Raw genomic sequence first — 8,188 nt, 5'->3', positions numbered from 1 at the left:
CAAAATTATATTCAAGTCGTAGAACACAACTTGTTTCTATTTTTAAATATTTTTGTACATACATTTTTCCTCCATGTTACCACAAATTGAAATACATTTCTATTATTTGTGTTACACCTTCTTGTCTATAAAAGGGATTCTCAGAAGTAAATAAATCAAAATAAGCTTCATACCGCCAACCATCTGACGAAGCAACAACATTAGTTACATTGTATTAGAAACTAAGACATTTATCTATCACTGGAGACTATTGGATCACAATAAAACGATACTATTGATCGATTTATTTTGATACTTACAGGAACGGAATAAGAGTGTTTGTTGAGTTGTTTTCATCTTTATACAGAATGCTAGTATAATCTTTTCTAAAAAAATATTCACCACGTGTTTTGTCGTTCATAAATTAATATAAACATCTTTTAAGAAAATAAAATACAATTTTTAGTAGCAGTAGAGCTCCTTGTGAAAGATTTCGTCCAGGGAAGTACTGCCATCTTACCTATTTCTGTCGCCATCGAAATCTTTAGTATGCAATTCTTAAACGCAGAATATTTTCTTCAAATTTAAATTTGAACAAAACTGAGGTTCTCTCTTTCCAACAAAAAAAGAATCATCAAAATCGGTTTACAAATGCCTGTTACGAGTGTGTATGTTACGAGGAATCGCGTAACATACACACAAAAAAATACTGTCGAATTGTAACTTCCTCCTTTTTTGAAATCGGTTAGAATCATTAAATCCTAAATACGTCACTGGAAATGACGGAACCCAACGACGTTTGGCCTCATTCCAGAAATTCCTTTACATATGCTTAGATCTGTGAAGACAGACCGATTCACTACATTTTGTAGTGTAAACAAAATATATAAGCCGCATCGATCAAACGGATCATAGGAAATATTTACGCACACATTTTGTAAACGGCTTCGTATGGTAAACAGTTGAAGAATGCTATTATTAGTTCGATATTCTGCTTCGGGTATTTCGGGCAATTAAATAGAAACTGTTAACAAGTTTTATTCAATCCAACTAACGGTCCGCCATCAGATTTTTTAGCTAGGTAATACTTTTTCTTTGTGATACTAACTGATGGGATGGACCAGTATGCGTCTGGTGGTAAGCGACACGCCTGTCCATAGGAGTTATAGTGCCATTCAATTGTAAAGATCTGAGGAATGCTGTCACTGCATCTGTCACTGTTAATAAAAAATAGTGATGGACATAATGTTAATACGAGGATCAAAAACAAATTCATTAAAGGGGTAATTTTCCTAAAATTTAAATTCGTTAAATTCCTTCAAAAATTGGCCCTATACGAGGTTTAAAACTTGTGTTTTAAAAACTTTACAGTAAAGATTTAAGTGATAAGTAAGGGTAAGGCAGATTTATCCAGAAAACGAAGAATTACTAAGAAACTTTTTTGTTTCGGTTGCTCATTGTAAGTAGGAAGACATTTGTTCATATTTATCATATACATTACAATATTTATGATACACTACATAATCTCTGTGTAAATAATACAGTTTCTGTGCATCTACTAGGATAATAATAATCCATGGGAGTGATCTGTGTAGCTCTTTCAGGCTATAACATTTATAAATAAATATTGTTTGCAATGCAATTTCTTCTTTATTCTTCGTTATAAATTCACAAAAATTTGAATTATGAATAGGTAGAGCGTTTAATCGTTTGACGGTTTCAACTGTAATTTTGCTTCCCTATGTAATAAAGATACTTTTAATTTAACAAAATAACGTCGTGCTTAAATGATTTTATATCCCATAATTTCAATTCAACGAAAAGTGTATTAAGGCAATTTACGTGTTAATTCACGGCTTGGTTTTAATGTTCTATCGTTTGAAACAGAATTTATTAATGTAATTAAGGTTCCGTCTTATGTGCTGCTATTACAAGAGTTGACAACCACTTTCATTCAACTGAACGTGAAAGATTAAAATATCCTATTTATAGGTTTAAAGTGATAGTTTCTCATCATCACCGTATCAGCCGGAAGACGTCCACTGCTGAACATAGGCCTCACCCAATGATTTCCAGACCAGCCGATCGGACGCGGCGTGCATCCATCGGTTACCCGCCACCCTTACCAGGTCATCCGTCCATCTAGTAGGGGGCCATTCCACTGAACGCCTTCCGGTTCGTGGTGTCCATTCAAGAACCTTTCTGCCCCAACGGCCGTTAGTTCTACGAGGTATGTGCCGTTTTTTTTTGACGGGGGTAAATCTTTATGGATACCCCTGAGCCCAGGGAGACTCAGGGGTTATGTGGGGACTCTCCCTCCAGACTGGAGGGCCTACCCCACTAAAACCCCCCGGGTTTCCCTCTCGCTGGTTGAGTCGGCACCGTGGGATCAGTGAACATTCACCACGACGCCGCCCGGCCGCCCTAGCTTACGCCAGGGCTCCCGCGCCAACGGAGGGGCGAGTCGGTTGTCCTCCAACCCGCCCTCCAGACGAGTGAGGCCGTGCAATGCAAGCTCCGGAGTCCCTGTCCAGAGCCCGCTGGTCTCACTAGGGGATCAGGCGAGCAGCGAACAGCCTTCGCCTTCTCCCCGTACGTCTGCGCCGGAGCGGGTGCGCATCCGCCGCGTCCTCGCGCACCCGCTCCGCGGCCTCCTTTCGCGACATAACCTCTGCGCAAAAGGAGGCCACCGCCTCTCAGGACTCCTCGCTATCGAGCATGGCGGCAACCACGCTCGGCAGCGAGAGGTCCTGCCCTACAGTCCCCGTCAGAGTGCGGCGCTGCCCATTCCACCGGCTGCACACCTCTAGGGTGTGCTGCGCGGTGTCATCCGCAGCGCCGCACTCGTGGCACAACGGGGACGTTTCCCTCTTCGCCACCTTGTGCAGGTAGTGACCGAAGCAGCCGTGTCCGGTCAGCACCTGCACAAGGTGGTACGACAGTGGCCTGTGGGACCGGTTTACCCACTCTACGAGGACAGGGCGGATCGCCTCTATGGTACGAGCGTCATAGGGGGGATCCGCCAAGCCCTGTTTCCACCGGTCCCGCATGCGCTGCGCCGCGAGGCGTCGTTCCCGTTCCACCTCTCGGGGAGCGGGTCGCTCGCCTCGGTCTCTCATTCCCCGCCGGTAGGTGCGGACCTCCGCCAGGACCTCGGCTTCGAGGTCCCACGGCGGAGTACCGGCGAGGACGCATGCGGCAGCGCAGGCCACCGTCATGTACGCCCTGCACATTCGCAGGGCGACCACCCTCTCTCTCACACTCCAAATGAGAGCCCCGTATAAGGCCATACTCCAAGTCACCCCGGCGTATAGCCTTTTGCATGGGGCTCCCGGCCTCCCGAGGTTGGGCAGGAGCCTGCCCAACGCCGATGCGGCGCCCGCTATTCGGGGAGCAAGTTGCCGGAAATGCTCCCCGAAGTTCCATCGCCGGTCCAGGACAAGTCCCAGATATTTCATCTGGGACTTGACCGGGACCGATACTCCCGCGATGGAGATGTGAGCGCCTACCGGCACCGCCCAACCTCTACTCCGCCCGCCGAAGATGGCCACATCCGTCTTCGGCACGGCGACCTCGAGCCTCGGCGTAAGCGATGACCGCCGTCCGGGGGAGCAGCGCGCCCCTCAGCACCCAATCGTACCCCAGGTTCACAGTAGTGGTCCTAATACGGACCCCTGGGGTACTCCGCACCTAATTGGGCGCTCGGCGCGCCTCTCTTCCCTCGTCTGGTAGAGCACCACCCTGTCCTCCAGGTAGTGCTCCACCAGACGGCTGAGGTACCTGGGGATATTATGGTACCTCAGCGCCTCCCTGATAACGGAGAAGGGGAGAGTGCCGAAGGCGTTGGCTATATCCAACGACACAGCCACCACGCCTTCCCCCTCGCCGTTACCCTCCTCCACGATGTGTCGCAGCGACTCCAGGGCGTCCAGGGTGGAGAGTCCAGTCCTGAACCCGTACTGCCGCTGCGACACATCGGAGCCTGTCCCCCTCAGGTGTTCGTTGATCCTGGAGGCGATGATTCGCTTTGGATTTTCGCCACCTCATCCAGCAGAACGAGGGGCCTGAACCCCGAGGGGGAGTCCGCAGGTCGGCCCGGCTTGGGCACCAGGACGAGCCTTCCCTCGTTCCAGCATCTCGGGAACAACCCCGTCTTCAAGCAGTCATTCATGAGATGCTTGAGGCGGGTCCCGAGATCATCGAGGTACCACGCCTGGACCATGGCTGCTTCCTCTGCAAGCTCATAGTCCAGGCACCCGCCTGCCCATTTGGGAAAGCCACCCTCGTGGGCCGTGTTGGAGGCTGTCGTGGGCGGCGTATGGGAGACCCTCATCCGTATGTATTTATGGTCGGAGAACGTCTCTTCGTCCTTCAGGACCTGCCAACCGGATACTCGCGCCGCTAGTGAGGGGGTCGCAAACGTGACGTCCACGATTGACCCCCCATTTCGCCGAACGCACGTGTTGACATGGCCCCGGTTGAGGATGGCTAACCCTAAGACTGCCGCCCAATTCTCCAACTCTGGCCCCCTGGCATTGCTGACCGGGGAACCTCACGCAGCGCTTTTGGCGTTGAGGTCCCCCATCACCAATACCGGTGCCGGAGCTGCCCTCCTCACCTCTCGGGTCTCCAGGAACGCCTGAAATTGGGCCAGGGAGCGATTTGGAGAGAACTATCCCCTAATTAAGGTGATATCTCTCCACCTCGCTGCCACGAACCCTGACCCGCGCTCCTTCATCACTAGATGGGGGGAGGTCCCGGCAGTCAACGCCACTATGGCCACCGTCTCCTCCCGATTCCCCGCCCAGTTTCCCCGTGGGGGAGCAAAGTATGGCTCCGCCACAACCGCCACCGCAACCCCCACTCCGCAATGGCCTGCATCAATAGGTCTTGAGCCCTGGCGCAGTGGTTGAGGTTGCCCTGCAGTATTGTGTGGCGTGCTGGCATCACTCGTCCATACTCTGTCCCTCAACAGGGGAGGCCAGGGGTCCCCGCCGGCTTGCCCTTTGTGGGGGGGAGGAGCGCAAGATCGCCCCCCCATTAGGTGGTCCGCTGGTCGGCGAGCCGCGGTGCAGACGGAGCACCGCGGGGTCGCCGTGCACCCGGAGGCCGTGTGTCCGGTTTGGCTACACCTGAAACAGAGCCCGCTCCACGAGCTATGTGCCCTGCCCACTGCCACTTCAACTTGCTAATCCTTCAAGCTATGTCGATGACTTTCGTTCTTCTACGGATCTCCTCATTTCTGATTCGATCACGCATAGAAATGCCGAACATTGCTCGCTCCATAGCTCGTTGAGTGACTTTGAGCTTTTTTATGAGTAAGTGACCACGTCTCAGAGCCGTAGGTCATCGGTGACAACACGCACTGCTCGAAGACTTTTGTCTTCAAGGACTGCGGTATTGCGGACGAGAAAACGTCCCGGAGCTTCCCGAAAGTTGCCCAACCGAGTCGGATTCTACGATTGACCTCTTTCTCGAAGTTGGCCCTGCCTAATTGGATGGTTTGTCCTGAATTGAGGTAGATATACTCGACAACAACTTCGAGAGTAGAGGTTCCTACTATTATAGGGGTGGGTACGACATGGAAATTCGACATAAGTTTCGTCTAGTTCATGTTCATTTTTAGACCCACCTGCGGGGAAACTCTATTGAGGCCACCGAGCATGGTGCTAAGCTCTTCCAAGGACTCTGCCATAACCGCAATATTGTCAACAAATCGAAGGTGAATGATGTACTCGCCATTGATATTGATGCCGTGTCCTTTTCAGTTCAGTAACTTGAAGGCATCTTTCAATGCAGTGGTGAACAGTTTCGGAGAAAGGACGTCTCTCTGTCGCACTCCTCTTTGCAATTGGATAGGCCTTGTGCACTGGTCCTGGAGTCGAACTGACATAGTGGCGTTTCTGTACAAACACTTCGATACATCTATATTCAATGTGGCATCGTTGTAGAGACTGTAGCACCGCCCAAATCTCGATCGAATCAAAGGCTTTCTCATAGTCCACAAACGCTAAGCATAATGGCAAGTTATACTCCTCGGTCTTCTGTATAATCTGCCGCAGCGTTGGATGTGGTCTATGGTACTGAAGCCCTTTCGGAAACCGGCTTGTTCGAGTAGTTGGAAGTCATCAAATCTGAGTGCGAGACGGTTCGTGATGACTCGTGAAAACAGCTTATAAACGTAGCTTAGAAGCAAGATAGACCTGTAATTCTTCAATAGAGTATTATCTCCCTTTTTGAAGAAGAGTATCACCACGCCTACGTTTCATGCTTCTGGCGTAGAACCTTCAAGCAAGACTGAAGTAAGGACCTCTGAAGGACTCTTAGTATCATTGTTCCACCCGCTTTCAGAAACTCGGATGTAATTCCGTCTTCACCCGATGCCTTGTCGTTTTAGCTGTTTCAGAGCCATCTCGTACAGACTGATGTCCAGGATTTCCCCACTATAGTGTCGGGTGAGCTTGGCTGTAGAATCTTTAGAATCAGCAACAGTCTGAGTAATCGAGGCATATAGCTAGCTAGCTATAGTTTTATAGCCACAAAACCTCTCGATCTCCTCCGGTACCCTGGCTTGGACGTTACAACGCTGCCATCCTCCGTCTTTAGCTTTGTAGGCTAACTTTGCCCAATAGACATGTCCCTAGCAAACACTTTGGAGCCCTTGTTCCGCTCTATGGTATTGTAGACTAGGCTGTACTCTCTGAGTAGAATTGCTGGCTGAACATAGGTAATGATTATAGTTTGTATTTGGAACGCTAAGAAAATAAGGGAGGATCTTGACATATCATATTAAGATTATTGATTTGTAACCCTAAACATGTAAAATGGTAAAATAAACCAAAGTTTTAAGATGATCCCGGTTTTATATTATAAAAGTACCTCTCGCAACGCATCCTGAGCTACAGCCCTCTATTATAAATGGTGGAGGCGCCGGGTATCAAAGATTTCAAAAAATGCTTAATAAACTGAACATCTTGAATATTTGCTTTCATCGCTAACTCATTTAAACTATAAAAATAACTTATCAGCGATTCATTAGACCCCTGTCGCCTATAATAAAATTCACGTGCATAATCTATTTGTGAGGGAAATTCCTCTCTTAACTTTTGTGCAATCACATCATACGTCATGTATGAAGAATAATACGTTTTGTACCATTGTAGAGCTGGCCCCTCCAAATACAATGCAAACACGTATCTCTTCTGCACATCAGACCAATTATTTAAGACGCTAATGGTCTCAAATTGATTCAAAAACTCGTCAACGTCGTTGAATCCATTAAACTTTTGTGCCGACATAGCATACATATTTTCTCCTCGCACTTTTCTCTGGCACCAAATATAAATCAATATTAAATAAGTAAAAAAAATATAAATTACGACCTTTTGTTACGCTTTCCTGGAAGTCGTGTCGTACAACATATAAAAATATTTCACGATGGACTTTTCTTCATCGGAATCCTTTCATCATTCGTAAGCTTGCGTTCCTTATTTGCAGGCTTGAATTATGTTATACTTCTCCCGTTGCCAGATTTTTCAAAATAAAAATATAAAAAATTTTCACATCGTAATTCACGTTTCAAACATTAGAAAGCCGGCGCATTCCACCATTTATAATAGAGGGCTGTAGCTCAGGATGCGTTGCGAGAGGTACTTTTAATAATATAAAACCTGTACTCTCTGAGTAGAATTGCTGGCTGAACATAGGTAATGATTATAGTTTGTATTTGGAACGCTAAGAAAATAAGGGAGGATCTTGACATATCATATTAAGATTATTGATTTGTAACCCTAAACATGTAAAATGGTAAAATAAACCAAAGTTTTAAGATGATCCCGGTTTTATATTATTAAAAGTACCTCTCGCAACGCATCCTGAGCTACAGCCCTCTATTATAGTATCTTTAAAATTATTGGTATTAATGTCGTGTCGCATGGACTTCCATATATGTCTATTGAGTTGTCTGTATGCTTTAGCCTTATCAGAGGACTGCAGCGTCATATCGCGTCGATTTGCCATTAGCTTGAAGGTATGATGAAGAGTTTCTGCGGCTTATCCTTGCGGCGGGTCTTGAAGATTTTGACCCAACCGTGTGGATAGTCTCCACCAACTTATTGCTAATCTCGTCCACAGAGATCTTTGTATTAATAATTATAACAAACTAGTGGAGTAATTTCACAAAAAATAATTGAATATCAATTCAATAAAA

At 47.1% G+C, this 8,188-nt stretch overlaps 1 pseudogene; it reads right to left on the bottom strand.

The window, feature by feature from the left end:
• Positions 1-5,175: 5,175 nt before the first annotated feature.
• Positions 5,176-6,372, bottom strand: LOC113230866 (annotated as a pseudogene).
• Between the last annotated feature and the right edge of the window lie 1,816 nt (positions 6,373-8,188).

This window comes from Hyposmocoma kahamanoa, unplaced genomic scaffold (genome assembly GCF_003589595.1).
Source record: "Hyposmocoma kahamanoa isolate Upper Pololo Valley unplaced genomic scaffold, ASM358959v1 64, whole genome shotgun sequence".
NCBI classification, from domain to species: Eukaryota; Metazoa; Arthropoda; class Insecta; order Lepidoptera; family Cosmopterigidae; genus Hyposmocoma; species Hyposmocoma kahamanoa.
This window is presented reverse-complemented; position numbering and strand designations above follow the sequence as displayed.